The sequence below is a fragment of the Amborella trichopoda genome, chromosome 9, assembly GCF_054954075.1.
Source record: "Amborella trichopoda isolate Santa Cruz 75 chromosome 9, AtrichopodaSantaCruz75HAP2 v2.0, whole genome shotgun sequence".
Lineage (NCBI taxonomy): Eukaryota > Viridiplantae > Streptophyta > Magnoliopsida > Amborellales > Amborellaceae > Amborella > Amborella trichopoda.
Window position 1 is genome coordinate 17874148 of NC_142344.1, and position 17407 is coordinate 17891554.

Here is a 17407-nt window from a genome sequence, read left to right on the forward strand (position 1 = left end):
GAGGGGATGTTTTCCACTTGAGATAGAAACTGATTCCACTTTGCTGGTGAATGTTGTTCAGAATCGAAGTCATATACTCTATGGTGGTTACAGACAATTGTAGAGAATTGTAGGAGCATACTCTACTCATAGTTGGTCTATTGCCCACGCCTTTTATGAGGTTAATATGGTAGCTGATGTCGTCGCTAAGGGAGCAATTGCTACTTCTGGTGCCACTATCTAGCGCTGTCGTCCATCTGATTTTTTTTACTCTCTTTTACTATATGGCTTAGTGCAACTGCCCTTCTATAGGGTTGTAAAATGATGTATTATTTTAGTCTTTATTAATGAATGGGTAGGGGCCTTCTGCCCACTAACTTACCTAAAAAAAAAAAAAGATTGTATAATGTGAGCCCAAAATTCTTTCTAACATGGAGGTCACAATTACTCCTAGTCATTGAATATCAAATTGAATGACTTGGAGTGTATCACGAAGTTCGAGATAGTTCTTTTGAACTAGAATCTAGTTAATGACATCTTTACAACCACACGATTTGAAATCTAAAGGTTGTGATCTCCTTGAGCTTAAATTAAGTTTTATCTTTGTATTATTTTCCTAAAAAAGTCAAAAATCCAAAAACATAAAACAATTGTCCAATTCAAATTGATAAGTTTTGCACACCAATGAAGTAATAGAAAGCCCAAAAAATTGATATCATTCAAACTCATGCACCGAGAGAGAACTAACACAAGGCTTCCTTATACTAAGCAATGTATCGACAAACTCAAATAATCAAACCGCGCTTTGAATTCTACTGCTGAATATTTAGTTGTAACATAATCGCTAGCTTTTCCTTTTTGCAGTGAGGCAATTGGTTCACAAAAAAAGGCAGATTTTTAACTAGGTTACTCTTCCTCTGACTCTAAAATTCTTTTTATTGGGAAATACAATGTTACGGAGTGTTTTTTTCCTGGAATATGTTGATTTTTTTTTTTTTAATACATTGTGAAATTTTATGAAATTTTTTGTTGAATCAAGATTCATAATTTAATTCTCCTTTTAATAAGCTTATCTCAAAACTAAAAGTTAAAAATCTCAAATCAACAAAGGGAAGAAAAGTTTCCAGAACCTTTAAAAAGATGTGCACATTAAAACATGGAAGAAACTTTTTAAAAGATATTTTGAAAAGAATGAGATGTGCATTTATATGTTTTTGGAAGCCTCTGGGAAACTTGAAATTTCATCTGATTTTAAAAGACACATTCAGTAATTGTAAAATGAGCGGACAACGAATCGGACAAAAAGAAAGGCTAATAATTGCATTCAATAAGTCGTAACCATTGATTGCAACATTTTGAAAGAAGTGGAAAAGCAATTTAAGAAAGGGGACCTGAGGCTCCAAGCAATCAAAGTAGAGCCCACTTTTAAATAATATCGAAAATTTCAATACTAGAAATCTAAGTGATAGCCTTAAAATATATCTTTATCTTTAATTATAAAATTTAAAGCTTCAAAAATAGTGTAGATCGAATAAATCTATAAAAACTTGAAAATCTTGAAAATTGACTGTCCAAAAAATGTATTACAAGATGCACAATTTCCAAAACTCGAAATCCACTTTTTTCTCATGTCCATGCATCTTGATGTCATCAATTTGAAGATATTTGGACATCAAAACAACCACTTCTAGTAAAACTTTTGAGGTGGGCTCTAATTTGAATGTTTAATGCCTCTGCTTTATATAAAATTTTGAGAAAAATTACGTATATATTCATTATAGTTTTCGTTATTTACTAAAATACCGAATAATGTCCTTTATTATAGGAATGTCCGTTTTTTTTACTTCATAACGAAAAATTTTAAAACGATTTTTTTACCCTTTTTCGGTTTTTGAACAACCGAAAATAGGTAGAAGAAGCTTGGAATTTGCATTCTTAGTTTCGGTTGTTGAACAACCGAAATGTCTTGTTTTCGATTGTTGAACAACCGAAAATAGGACTGCATATTCCATAAGCTTGTTGGAATATGCAGTCTTATTTTCGGTTGTTTAGCATCAGAAAATGTTCTATTTTTTATCGTTGAACAACCGAAAATATGACAGAAGCCATTCTTATTTTCGGTTGTTGATCAACCGAAAATAAGACTGCGTATTCTAGAAGTTTAAACCAGCCCCACTATTTTCGGTTGTTTAAGAACCAAAATTGGCTTATTTTCGGTTTTTTAACAACCGAAAATCCAGCCATGTCGGTTGTTCAAAAACCAAAAAAAGGTAAAAAGTCTTTTTTAAAAATTTTTGTTATGACGTGAAAAAACGGACATTCCAGTAATAATGGAAACTATATAGTATTTTGATAATAATAGATACTGTAACATATATATACATAATTTTTCCTAAAATTTTTTTTAAAAAAGAACAAAATTGATGCCGTGCATGCCGAAAACCGTGGGCGGTATTTTGATAATAATAAAAACTATAACGTGTATATATATATATATATAGTTTTCTCTAAAGTTTTTCCAAAAAAAGAACAAAATTGATGCCGTGCATGCAGAAACTGTGGGCAACAAAAATATTGGAGACGCGGGGAATCGAACCCCGTACCTCTCGCATCCGAAGCGCGCTCAACCATATGAGCTACGTCCCCAACATTTAAATATTAATTTAATTACATTACTTATCATAGATATTTACTCTAAAAGAAACCATCAGTGTTTTATTTAAAAAAGTGGGGTTTCTAAACAACCAAAGTGGGCGCATCTTCAAATAGTATCGAGAAATGTAGTTTCAAAACTGGAAATCTTTGTGATAGTTTTAAATATATTTTTATTTTTAATTATAAAAATTTAAAGCTTCAAAAATAGTATAGATGGAGTAGATCTATGGAAACTTGAAAATTGACAATGAGAAATGTGTTACAAGATACACTATTTCAAGTATTTGAAATCAATTTTTTTTCTCATGTCCATGTATCTTGATGTTAAGATGATCAATTTGAGGATATTTGGGCATCGAAATAACCTCTTCTAGTGAAAATGTTTAGGTAAGCTAATTTCATTGTTTAGAGCATCGGCTCTATATAAACTTTATCTTTAAAAAATAGATGGGGTTTTTATGAGTGGCATGCCCACTAATTCTAACTTAGGCTGGATTTGGGTCAATTTTTAGAGATCCATGTTCTAGGCTATCATGATTTTAAATAAAAAATATATAAAATTCTAATGTTCAATATTATTATTATTATTATTATGGACAAATATAGAATGAGACTATTTACTTTTGGTACAAAGTGGTCACATTAATCTTGATCAATGGATATGAAATTGGGTGGCTGTGATTATTTCATTGACCAAGCTCAAACTTCAAAAGAAAATTTATCATACTTTGTGATATATCTAAGCTATCAAATTTCACATCGGATGGTTGTAAGCAATTTATTATTTGGGTGCCCTTTTCATAATGTCCATTTTAATTATGGACTTTTGGTCGTCATGGGACTTATAGAAAAACTTTTCCTCTACACATTGGTAAGTCAAATCATAATTGCATGCCCAAAGTCAATAGCGGCAATCCAAACCAAAGAATTGTCAAGTTCCCTTGGTTTTGATCTTTCCATTTTTATTTTCCCAACGAGTTTGTGCACTGATTCAAATCACGAGTTGGCAATCCGGATCAAGTGAATTGAGAATCGCTCGTTAGGCCCAAAAAATTCATGGGAATAAGCCTTCCTTGTTGATAGGCCTATGGATATTTTCTGTTTTGTTTTTCCATTTGAATTAGTCCAGGTTGTTATGAGTTAAGTTTGAATTAGTTAGAATTGTTAGCGGTCTGCCTATTTTGTTGCAGGCTTCGTGGGAGTCTACCTATCTTCTTGGGATGCAACTGATGTATTATCAGTCTATTTGAGACTCATGAGAATAATAAGAAAGACATGCAAATTTTCACATTTACACTTTTGTGTAACATTGGAGGCTCTGGTTCTCTCGAAGTAACCTACTATATTTCCTCTACCTCTTGATCACCACCTAAACTCAAGATAGGGAAAAAAAAGCAAACTGAATATAGCTTGAAGTAACCTATTATATTTCCTCTACTTGATCACCACCTAAACTCAAGATAGGAAGAGGAAAAGCAAACTGAATATAGCTTGACTGTACCACGCTCCCTAGCGGTTCATGTTATGATTTTGATTTTAAAAAACTTAGAATTAAGTTCAATGGGAGACGGACACCCATCTCTATTCAAAGTAGGGCTTTTAAGTTCATGTTATGATTTTGATTTTAAAAAACTTAGAATTAAGTTCAATGGGAGACAGGCACCCATCTCTATTCAAAGTAGGGCTTTTAAGTTCAATTGGAAATCTTGGTGTTTGTTGCCATTGAAGGTGTAAAAACCTAAGAAACATGGACAGCATGTCGAACACGGACATACACGTACACACACACACCCCCCCCCCTATTAAGTGTATACTAGTGTTTTTGAACATCTTATGCGGAGTTTTCTCTAGAGCTCCATTGATGGTAATCGTACATATCACTTGATTGGACAGTATAAGATTTGTGCACCTCAATCGGAGGGTGGGTTGGGCATCAATAAGATTAAGTTAGTTAATCAAGCGCTACTAGCTAATGGTGGTGAAGGTCGGTGGTGGGGGAGAATCACTTATAGAAAGAAGTGTTGGCTAAATATGGGGTGGATCACTCAAGTTTTATTGGGAGAGGAAGAGGTAATGTGAGTCAATCAATCTCAACTCTGAAAAGGTATTATGGTGATTAGAAATTTGAGATGGAAGATTGGTAGGGGGTCTTCAATTGACTTCTAGAACCACAAGCGGTTGGAGTCCAATATCCTTAAGGTTCAATACTGTGAACTCTATGATAAAGCTGTCAATCAATCGATGAAGGTGGAGGATGCCTATGCTGTCTGTTCAGGGATCACCAATTGGGATATTTTGTATAATTTATTATAGGGTGCCTGATAGTGTTATCTCTCAGTATTGTGATCTCTTGAGAGATTTCGCTTCGGTTTATATCTGTCCGGATCATAATGAAGAGGTAGTCTGGGAGCTGACGAATGATGGAGATTTCTCGATGAGATCAGCTTATCTCTTGCTGTATCGTGATAGAGTCAGATGGGAGCAACATAACCTTAAGATCATTTGGAAATGGCGTATTCCTCACAAGATCCAATTTTTCTTGTGGACATTAACCCAAAATAAAGTGTTAACTGTGGATAATTTCAGGAAGATGGGTAAGATTATAGTTAATTGCTGCATTCTTTGTAAAGAAGACGAAGAATTTGGAGATCATCTTTTCCTTCACAGTATCTTTACATGGTCTATTTGGGTGTGGGTGCTCGAGCTGATTGGTTTTCGATTGCCCCTTCTTAGAGATCACATTCGAATCATAGACCAATTGGCTATTATTTTTTCACCAAAGCTAGAAGTATTGATTTGGCAGTTGCTTAGAGCCTCGGAGGATTGGTTGGAGAGGAATCGAAGGATTTTCTATAGTAAATGCTTGGAGGTTACTTGTATTAAGTAGAGAATCATGCATAATGTTTGGCTGTAGCAATCAATTACCAAAGAAGGTTTGGGTATTGCTTGGAATGACATATTTCGGAATCTCAGTGTGGTGATGTTGCTTAAGGATCGCAGACTTGTTGTACGCAAAACTTGGCTACCTCCTTGTAGTGGATGTATTAAGTTAAATTTGATGGTAGTTTACTTGGAAACCCATAAATTAGATGGTAGTTTACTTGGGAACCCTGGGCTAGCAGGATGGTGGGATGTTCTTTCAAATTCTAATGGTATGGAGATGTGGAGTGCAGACAGCCAATACTATTGAATTTTTAGCGGTTCTATAGGGAATTAAAATATTGACAGAGCGATATTCGAATATGGGATGGGTGGTGGAAGGGGATTCATTGAATGTTAATTGGTGTTAGGGGAACGGTAAGCCTCCATGAAATTTGAAGAAGTCTTGGCGGTAGGTCATGGATTGTTGTAAATCTCAACTGTTTGATTTCATCCATGTTTATAGGGAGGCTAATGGGAGAGCTGATTCTCTAGCTAAAGAAAGGGTGAACGCTAGCTATTTGGTCGCTTCACGCTTATCTTTGTAACTGAATTGATCTTGTTTGAATAAAAAGTTATGTACTCGTCAAAAAGAAAAAAAAAAGTGTCAATTGGTGTTTATGTTTATGTTTATGTTTATGTTTATATATATATATATATATATATATATATATATATATATATATATATATATGTTTTATTTTTGGAATTTCTTTGTTTACAAACGTCATTCTTCACATAAAATATTTTATTTTAAAATAAAAATATTTTATAATAAAACAAGTAGTTTAGAATAAAAAATAAAAATATTATTATTTTCTTACTTAGGGTTTGAGTCACTATCCCTTTAAATAAAAATATGACCTTATTTCAATTACTATTTCTATATATTTTAGAGTAAAACTAGTAGTTTAGAATAAAAAATAAAAATATTTTTATTTCTTACTTAGGGTTTAAGTCACTATCCCTATAAATAAAAATTTTGATTTTATTTCAAGTACCATTTCTAGGGTTTCTCCCTCCTGAGCTAGCTTCCCCCTCATCTAGTGGTGGACAGCAGACCTTCATCTCATCCCTTCTCCAACTCTTCCCTCTTTTTTTTTTTTTTTTTTTGTTGTGGCTTAATAAAAATTAGCTAATAGGTTCCCGCTTTGTTCAATATTATTATGATGCAATTTTGGATTGGACTATAACAAATTTTAAGGAATAAAATTCAAATTCATAAAAAAACATTTTTGTCCTAGATATACCGACCATCAAATGAGGCAGAGGCCATCGAAACAACCTTCTTCTCCATAGTAAGGGAAAGCATAGACTGTCCTCGGTTGAGAGAAATTCAAGGCACGGCACTAAAAGGTTAGATTCTGATTTATGATGGGAGGTTGATCGGCAGTAGCGCAGGAAGAAAGAACAGTGAGAATGGGTTGATGTATGCATTTGTGCTTAAAGGCAGTGTGGGTACCTACTGAAACAGGGGCTGCGTGGGTGCCCTGTGAGACAAGGGCACTGTGGGTGCCCAATCAACAGTGAGACAGGGGCAGCCCAGTGAAATAGGGGCAGTAGGGGTGCTCCCAGGAGTTTTCGAGCCTCAGTTGTTAGTATTTTTTTGGATTTGAAAAATACCTACTTTATTTCAATATGAGTAATGATCTTATGAGATACTCCCACATCTATGAGTGTAAGACCCCAAATGATCAACATTAAATTTGGCACAGATCTCTAGAAGTGTGGAACTTGAGTTTTTTAAATATCCATGCCAAATTTAATGGTGATCATTTAGAGTCTTACACACATGGGTATGAGAGGGTCTTACAAAGTCATTTTCCATTTCAAAATAATGCAAGTTTTTAATGTGATATTTTTAAGTTCTTATTTTTATGTGAGTGAAAGTAGTGGGTTTTAGTTATACATTGAAGATTTGAGTGGAGATAGAGTGGTATTTATATAGGAGTAGTGTTTTGAAACACGACTTGGCCAGAGTACTCGGACTTTGGTCGAGGCGAGTTTTTTGGTTGAGTCCGAATAATTCGCCCGAATTGTATCACTTAAATAAAAAAAAAACAAAAAACAAATATAATGATAAACAAAACAACCTGACTCAATTTAGCACAAGACTCAAAACGGTGTATTAGTTGTCTCGTTATGTACTTTGATCTTAAAGAGCTCATGATTCAATTCCCACGAGCAGCGGTGATACTCATTTTGTTTAGATAAAAGTCCAAGATTTTTAACCATTGTAGTTTTAACCGCAGATGTAAGATATTATTTTCGTTGGGTTGCCTTTGTACGTTTAAGGTATCATGGGTTCGATTCTCATGAGCACCTTTTAAAAAGAAAGTACCTTTTAATATATATCTACGTCTAAAATTTGGTATAACTTACTCCGAAAAAACTCGTCTTGTCCTTAAAGTGAGGCCGAGAAACTCGGCCGAGTCTCGAAATGCTGTATGGGGGAACTCTCGTGCCTGGCCTTTATAGAGCAAAAGCAAGAGTTGTGCGAAACACGAAAAGCATACAACAGGTGGGTAAAGATGCAAGGTGGTACACTTACGCTTGCAATGGCGCAAAAGAATCTTCCGTCCATGCAAGATGAGGGTAGGGTTTGCAGCTCACCCCATTTTTACGAGATGTGGCTCGGACTCGCACTTGTAGATGTGTGGGCGCGCTCATTTGTGATCCGATAGCTATGATGCTAGCTGTTGTGATCAAATGACTGTTGACCAATGATTGTAATAGTTCCAATATTGATGAGGTTAATCGAGCCGTTGGATAGTGGATGGTGACTGCTGCGTTTCCAACACTCACATGCTACAGTGAACAATCACTGTGGTTCAAGTGAAAAATCACTACCAAAAGCCACTATATACTTACTCTATAAGATGTCTTTCCCATTTTTAACACTCTCTTTCACTCTCGCATACTCTCTCTCTACCCGATTTTCTTTTTTCTCTCTCTCTAACTCGAACTTACTGTCTCTCTCCACTAGTACAATACTCTGGTGCACAGATCAGGCTTTTAGTTCATGTGTATAGAGCTTAGAAGCAAGTTTGAAACCTTCTGTTTTCCTGTATCGCAAAGACAACTTTGCCCATTTTGTGCACATTGATTACATTATAGAAAGGGGCCTACCACTGTCTTGAGAAAGTTTTACTGCGAGCCCAAAAATATGAAGGGTTTTGATTACTTTTCTACCCCTATTTAACCCTTCTTCTAATAGTCAATGCAATATTATGAGTGAAATCAAACAAATTGCTATAACTTCTTTGAAAGTCATGAATCATGATTTTAAAATATTGGAGTGATATAATGGTATGAATTTTAGGATATTGCAACAAAAGGTGCTGTTTTTATTGACTACCCACAACTTTGCCTATTTTGTGCTCATTGATTACAGTGTAGAAGGGGGCAAAAAATAGGAAGGATTTTGTTTACTTTTCTACCCCTATTTCACTCTCTTCTTGTAGCGGTCAATAGGGTGAAATCAAGAAAACTGCTATAACTTATTTGGAAGTCATGAATCATGATTTTATAATATTGGAATGATATAATGGGGCGGATTCTATACATGATATGTATGCATCAATGGTGATAGTAAGAGAACTTTAGAATCTTCTTGAAATAAAATATCTCACTGAGGTATCCGTTAACAAGTGGTACCTTATTTTAATTTATTTGAACTTTAAAATTCACTGAAAACAAGCAAATTCTTGCTCAAATATGTGAATTGCAACTTGTAGTTAATGAACTTAAAGATTGTAGAATTCAATTAAATAATTCTTTTCAAGTAGTATTATAGTTCACAAGTTACTCTCAACTTGGAAAGAATATCTTAAAAAAATGAAGCACAAGAAGTTGATGATTTACTTGAATAGATGATTCTTTTCAAGTAAGTACTAGTTCACAAGTTACCTCGACTTGGAAAGAGTATCCAACGAAAATGAAGCACAAGAAATTTGATCTTGATATAGTTCAACTTCAGAGGTCTTTTCAAATTGAAGAAGAGAACAAGCTTTGGGGAAAAAATCATAAGAATATGGAAATATCAAACCAAAGAAAATCTTGTTGAGCAAAATTCAAATAATATGCAAAAAGCAATAAGAAGCCTTTCTTTCATATGGTCCAAAAGAATACTTTTAAGGACCAAAAATCTAAGGACAACAAATCTAAAAGGAAAGGTTCCTATTTTGTTTGTATAGGGATATTACATAAGATAAGGGAATTTATAAAAATATATACCTTAATTTTTTAAAAATCCTATTTTGTTGGGGCTACGTGTGTAGAAACGAAAAAGCAATCCACGAAAACAAGAAAGAAGAAATAAACACAAAAGAAAGAAACAACCAACCACAACGTAAAGATATACGTGGTTCGAAAACGTGCCTACGTCCACAGGAAATGATAGCTTCTTTGTTGGCAATGGAGAATAGGGTTACAATAGCTCTCTTCCTCACGCCTCTCTGTTCTCTCTGATTACAAAGAGATCTACGTTTTTCCCTTCACCTTAAAAAAAATCTCATCGCAACAATTTATATCGAGTCTTAGATAGATGGTACAAATAACTGAAATACCCCATGTACAGATATTTATCGAATCCCATGTACGGATATCCGAAATTTTTCTCGGGGCTGCCGCCCTCAAACCCCCGTAAGGGTTGAGTCAACCGAATCTGCTTGGCTGGACACTCCTCCGGGCCTCAAGCCCTTCGGGCCTTCGGCCCTCCAGAGTCATCCTTTTGACTCTACCTTAGCAGATCTATTTCCTCAGAATGCAAGACATCAATCCTCAACAATCTCCATCTTGGCTTGAATTCTGTCGAGCCACTCTGAAAATAACATGAAGATGTCTTCATCCCCGTACCTTCATAAAGGTACGTGACTACACCCCCACCTACCATGGGGTGCTTCCCTCACTCTACAATGAGTGACATTAAGCAAATCCAAATAAAGTTTGAACTTCTCCATAGTGATCGGCTTTATAAGTATATCTACAGGATTGTCATTCGTATGAATTTTCTTCAAGTAAATGATTCCTTCTGACACAAGCTCTTTGATCTTGTGATATCTCACATCAATGTATTTTGTCTTTGTATGAAACACTTGATTCTTTGCAAGATTTATAGTACTCTGACTATCACAATGCAACACAATACCTTCTTGCTCCACCCTCAACTCACGAGCCAAACCAGTTGACCAGATCGCCTCCTTTGCAGCCTAAACTGATGCCATGTACTCTGCCTCTATCGTAGACAAGGCATTGTGTGTTGGAGCATTGTCTTCCAAGAAATAGGTCCACCTGCTAGTGTGAAGACATACCCTGTAGTAGATCTCCGCTTGTCTAAATCATTAACATAGTCGAAATCGACATATCCTTCTAGTTCTATAGAGCTTCTCTTCCTGCTAAACATAATTCTGAGATTTGACGTCCCTCTCAAATATATGAAATCCACTTGATTGCATTTCGATGCGCCCTGCCAGGATTACTCATGTATCGACTAACAATACTGACAACATGAGATAAATCCGGTCTGCTACAAACCATAACATATATGAGGCTTCCGACTGCGCTAGCATAGGGCATCAGAGACATCTGCTCTATCTCCTCATCCATAGTGGGGCACTGTCATTCAGATAACTTGAAATGACTTGCCAATGGAGTGCTAACTGACTTGGCATTTTCCATATTGAAACGCTCCAACACTCTTTCAACATACCTTTTCTGAGTTGCCCAGAATTTATTGCACTTCTATCTCTATGAATCTCCATACTAATGATCATATTAGCAGCCTCTAGATCCTTCATATCAATATAGAGTCAGATGCATTCTTGACAACGATGATCATGTCATCAACATAAAGCATCAAGAGAATAAGGGAATTATCATTAAGAACTTTAAAATAAACACAATAATTATAATCACTTCTTGAATAACCAATCCGTACTATGAAAGAGTCGAAGCGCTTGTACCACTTCTTAAGAGATTGCTTATGACTATAAAGCAATATCTTGAGCAAGCAAACTTGATCTTCCTTTCTATGCACATTGAGGCCTTCAGGTTGCTCTATAAAGATTTGTTCCTTCAGATCACCCTTAAGAAACATTGTCTTCACATCAAGCTGTTCTAGCTCCAAATCAAACATGGCTACTAAAGCAAGTAATAACCTTATTGAAGTATGCTTGACAACCGGAGAGAATATTTCATTGTAGTCCACTCTCTCATTCTAAGCGTAACCCTTTGTTACGAGCCTAGCCTTGAATATTTCACATTCTTTTTCTGTTGCTGCCTCTTTCTTTCGAAAGATCCGCTTGCACCCAATCATTTTCCTTCCCTTGAGCCTCTTGACAAGTTCCCAAGTCTTGTTCTTTTTCAGGGACTTCATCTCCTCCAGTATGGTTGTCATCCATTTATCATTCTGTGCATCACTTAGAGCATCTTCGAAAGAGTCGATTTTCTCAATACCAACTGTTAGAGCAAAAGCTACCATGTCCTCAAAGTCGTATCTCACAGAGGCTTTGTGAACACACGTTTTCCTGCCTTTTGCCAGATTATAGGGTTTACCATGTGGTTGTCACTGTTTTGGTATGCAGCCAGATGATTATTCATTTTCTGGTATTTCAGACGCTTCTAGCGCCACCTGGATTGTTGATCTTTCTCCATCACTTTCATCTACATGCACTCTGTCATCTTGCATGTTGATTGACTTCACCATGTGAGATTCATCAAACACAACATCCCTGCTAAGCACAACCTTATGTGAAGTAGGATCTCAAAGCTTGAATCCCTTTACTTCCTTCTCAAAATCGAGAAAGATGTATTGCTTAGACTTATAGTCTAATTTGGAACGTTGTCCACTCTGCACATGGACATAATCTATCGGCTTTCTTGTCCACATCGCCTCTGGAATTTCACAATCAATCGCTGTAGATGGTGACCTGTTAACGATGAAACAGGTCATATTAATTGCTTCTGCCCATAAACTTTTCTTCAAATCTGCATTCAATCTCATACTGCGAGCCCTTTCTAGAAGAGTCATGTTCATCCTCTCAGCCACACCATTTTGTTGAGGAGTTTCGGGTGTGGTAAAGTGACATACAATCCCCTATTCCTTACAAAATTCTTGAAATTCTCTATACTGGTAGTCCTCTCCATTATCTGATCTCAAGCATTTCAGTTTCTTTCATGTCTTCCTTTCTACCTCTACTTTCCATTGTTTGAACTTCGTGAATGCTTCACTTTTGTGTTTCATGAAGTAGACCCAGACATTTCTTGAGTAATCGTCAATGAAGATAATGAAGTATTCTGCCCTACCCTTGGATTTGATTTGTGAAGGCCCCCGTACATCAGTATGCACATAGTCTAGTATATCCTTGCTCGTATGAACTGCATTTCTGAATCTAATCTTGCATTGTTTACTGAAAACACAATACTTACAGAAATCCAATTTACAAGCTCTAACACCCTTCAACAATTTCCCTTTATGAAGTTCCATCATACCTGGTTCTCATATGCCCTAAATGCATATGCCACAATTTTGTGTCATATGTGGTGGACTCTACATCTGTGGTTACAAAAGCTCCACCTGTAACTGTAGTCCCTATCAACCTGTATAGATTGCTAGCCATCTGACCTTTCATGAGAACCATAGATCCCTTACTAATCTTGAAGACTCCACCTGTTGTTGTATACTTGTAACCATTCGAGTCAAGGGCCCTTAAAGATATTAAGTTTTTCTTTAATTGTGGGACATGTCTCATATTTGATAAAATGCATACTATCCCATCAAACATTTTGATTTTGATAGTTCATATTTCAATAGTTTTGCATACTGCATCATTCCTCATTAGAAGAGACCCACTATTATATGATTTGTAAGTTTCGAACCAATTTCTATTTGGACACATATGAAAAGAACATCTAGAATTTAAAATCCAAGAATCAGTAAATTAATTCTTACCTAAAGATATAGAGAGAAGATCATCATCATCTCTGTCAGAGCTATCAGCCACGCTAGCTCCATCAGATGCTTTTCTTGTTTCTATCTTAGTTATATCCTCCTTTCTGTTCGTACAATCTCCTTTCATATGACCTTTTTTGCAATAATAGCAAATAAACTTGCCTTTCCCTTCGATTTTGACCGACTTCTGCTTCCAGACCTCCTTTGATTTGATCTATCCCTTTCATGACTCTCTTTGTATTTTCCAAAGAAACATTATCCTTAAGATTTACTACTGCTAGTCTTCTTCTTTGTCTCGTTTAACATAAGAGTAGCAGTGACTACGTTTGTCTTAAGAGTCTCTTTCCCGTACAGTGGAGTCGTAACCAGGTGATCGTATGATCGTAGAAGCGAAACCAACAGAAGTAGGGCCTTGTCTTCATCCTTGATTTGATCTCAAGGCTTACTAACTAGCTTATGATCTAGTTGAACTCGTTGAGATGTTCAAGCAGATCCATACCTTCTTCCATCTGAAGAGAATACAACTTCTTCTTCAAGAGCAACTTGTTCGTTAGAGATTTTATCATTTAGATACTCTCGAGTTTTGTCCAAACCTCCGGAGCAGTTTCGAGGTCCACCTCATAACGCAATGCATCATCTAATAGATTCAGACGAATCACGCTTACCACTTTTTCCTCCACCTCTTGCCACTCTTCATCGTCTATCTTTGCTGGTTTCTTCGATTTCTTTAACAAAGCCTTTGCCAGACCTTGCGTATCACAAGATCCTTCATCATTCGTCGCCAAAGAGTGAAGTTGTTATTTTCATTGAACCTCTCAACGTCATACTTGACGCTTGAGCCCTTTCCTGTCATCGTGGTAGCAAACCTCAGAACTCGGAGAAAGAAACAACCAACCACAACACAAAGATATACATGGTTCGGCAACGTGCTTACATCCACAGTAGATGAGAGCTTATTTACTAGCAATGGAGAATAGGGTTACAATAGCTCTCTTCCTCATGCCTCTTTATTTACTCTGATTATAAAGAGATTTGTGTTTTTCTCTTGACCCTAAAAAAAAATTTTCTCGAGGGTTGCCATGTACGGATATCCGAAAAAAATATTATCGAATCTCATGTATGGATATCCAAAATTTTTCTCGGAGGATGCCGCCCTCGAACCCCCACAAGGGCCAAGTCAATCGAGCCTACCTGATCGGACACTCTTCTGGGCCTCAAGCCCTCCGGAGTCGTCCTATTGACTTCACCTTGGCAGATCTATTTCCCCATAATACAAGACATTTCCTCAACAACGTGGCCATTTAAAGGCTTTATGAGAGCATGTAAATTTTTTTTTGATATAGTGATTTAATAAACTTCAATAAGAATATGGTCTGGTGGAACCAAATAAGGCATTTTGATGCCGTGACACCTAGGTTTTGATAAGCTAGGCATAGGTTGATGTCTAAAACCCTTTGCATCAAGCATATGACACAGCTAAAGAGGGTTTGTAGGGTCATTCCTTGATTAATATCATATAGATGCCTATGATGGGTGACTAGAGGATTGTAAGACCTATGTGTGTGGTTGGTTGGCCTAACAGAAAAGATTAAAAGCATCATGATTTCAATCGCACAACATGTACACTAGATAACCATCCTGAGAAACAACTTGTTGAGGTATTTCGTGTACATTTGCTGAAGAGATTCGTGCACTATTGCAACAATGTGTGAAGGTCTATGAGATCTAGGCTACCTGTAATCCATGACTAGAAACATGTTCTCTTCATTTATTGGCTAACTTTGATAGATCGATTATAAACATTTGTGATGGGTTGTGGGTCATGGGTTCCATTAGGTTTAGTTTGACAAGATGATTGTGGTTCATGGTTGCTAATATAGATGGAGTGCCTAAGTGAGTTTGCATGATCTTTGACCCGATGTTTCCAATTCCCATTAATTATATTTAAATATGTTGTATTTCAATTATGGAACATTAAAAAAAATTTTAAAATGCATAGTGATTTCATTCCAAAATTTTTTTAGATAGTTGAAAATTAATTTTTCAGGATTTTATAAATATAGAGCTATTTTAGAAAGTGGGGGCCGTTTGGAATAGGACCACAACATGGAGGCCCACTTTAGTGTGGCATGGAGGTCATGTGGGCCCATATGGGACCCACATGACCTCCATGCTCTACCTCTTTTATTCTATCTCCCTCTCTCTCTAACTTGGGGCTTAAGGATTCAACAAGGAAGCCCGAGATTTGGGAAATATTTAGAAAATATCTGATTGAGAGAGAAATGATTGATTGAACAAAATTTCAATAAGTTGTTCCATAACTTGAAGTTTTTGAAAGCTATATTATATTTTCTTAAAATCTAATATTTTATAGGAACGTCCTAAGGAAACTGAAAAATAAGGATTCCAAAACCTTCTCTTTAATCATGACATCGAATGTAGAAAATGGGTGGCTGATATCTCTTCACACCATAGGTTTCTATAGATCGATGATCTAAACTAAGTCTGATGACAAATCCTAGACCCCATATATCCTCGTTTGTAATTATAAAAAACTCGACGTCTATACATACTATTCTCTACACCTCTCTCTCTCTCTCCTCCCCTATGGGTTGCCCCCCCTCTCTCTCTCTCTTTGCATCTTCTCTCTACTAGGGTTTAATGGAGTGTCACGCCACAAGTACATAATAAAGGGGTGGCACCCCCAAAGTTGTATAACCTAGGAGAGAATGGGCTTACCCCATATATTAGATTAGGATTTGCCTAACCTTCCAATTGTTTGAGACAAAGTTACAAGACCTCAATCCTGTTCCATCAATGTCGGAGATCCAAGTGGGGCTTAATAAGTACTTAGGTGGTAATCCGTGGCATGGTAATCATGTATTTTATAGTTCCAAGATTCTTGATTCATTCTTGTGAATTGTATCTTGATTTTTGTTGAATAAAAGAAGTTCTTGCCATAAAAGTGAGGATCTAGATTTCATCGAGGCTTTATTTTATGAATTGAAGTTGTATTTTTTAACACGTTCAAGTTTTCTCGCGGTTCGAATGAAAGAAATTAAAAAATAATAATAATTGTATGTACTTGGCTAGATCACATTGTCCATGAAGCTGTCTTTGAGGAGAGTTAAAAAAGAAATTTGGGCTACGTGTACCCACTCTGGCCATGAAGCTATCTTTGAGGAGAGTGAAGGCTCACTATCACATCCATTATTGGATGGTTGATGGACAACCACCCATGACCCACGACGCGCCCAGCCACTTTATTGGTTCGTTGATCAACCTTCTAGCTCCTATACTTTTGCAAACATGATAAACTTTCATCAGTTGAAATGCTCTATAAATAGCAAACAAACAGATATGATAATCTCGTCCTCTTGAGGACATGTCGTGTTATTAAAAAAATAGATATGATCATCAGTAGATTATAATCACAGAAAAGAGAGACAAAATAGATATAATCATCAGTAGATTATAATCACAAAAAAGAGAGTTACAATGCCAAAATGAGTTTTGTCGCATATCGATACTTTGCAAGAAAGAATTACTTCTACTAAAGAGGGATCCATAAATTCCATTCAAGCAGTTTATGTACCTGCAGATGATTTGACCTACCCTGCTCCTACCACGACATTTGCATATTTAGATGCTATTACTGTACCATCAAGAAGATTAGCTGCCCAAGGCATCTATCCAGCAGTATATCCTCTAGATTCAATGTCAACTATGCTCCAATCTCGGATCGTTGGTGAGGAACATTACGAAACTTTGTCGCATACTAGTTAGAGTGCTAGCAGCTTTACAGCATATCCTGGATGGTGATCACAGGCCTAAGACTCCAGAGAAGTTCTCATGGACCTTAGTCCTTTCGAAGAACAGTCAGGTCCTCTCTATATCAAGCAC

At 36.3% G+C, this 17407-nt stretch overlaps 1 long non-coding RNA gene across 5 annotated transcripts in view; it reads right to left on the bottom strand.

Moving 5' to 3' along the window:
- Positions 1 to 8337: 8337 nt before the first annotated feature.
- LOC110008566 (uncharacterized) overlaps positions 8338 to 17407 on the bottom strand; it is a 35523-nt gene continuing 26453 nt past the window's right edge. For 3 of the 5 annotated variants that reach the window (XR_016041799.1, XR_002283533.2, XR_016041801.1), the window contains one exon: positions 16436 to 16797. This is a non-coding gene — a long non-coding RNA (uncharacterized LOC110008566). Of the gene's footprint in view, positions 8362 to 16435; positions 16803 to 17407 lie in introns of those variants that run through there. The other 2 variants (XR_016041802.1, XR_002283534.2) reach the window with 2 other exon arrangements.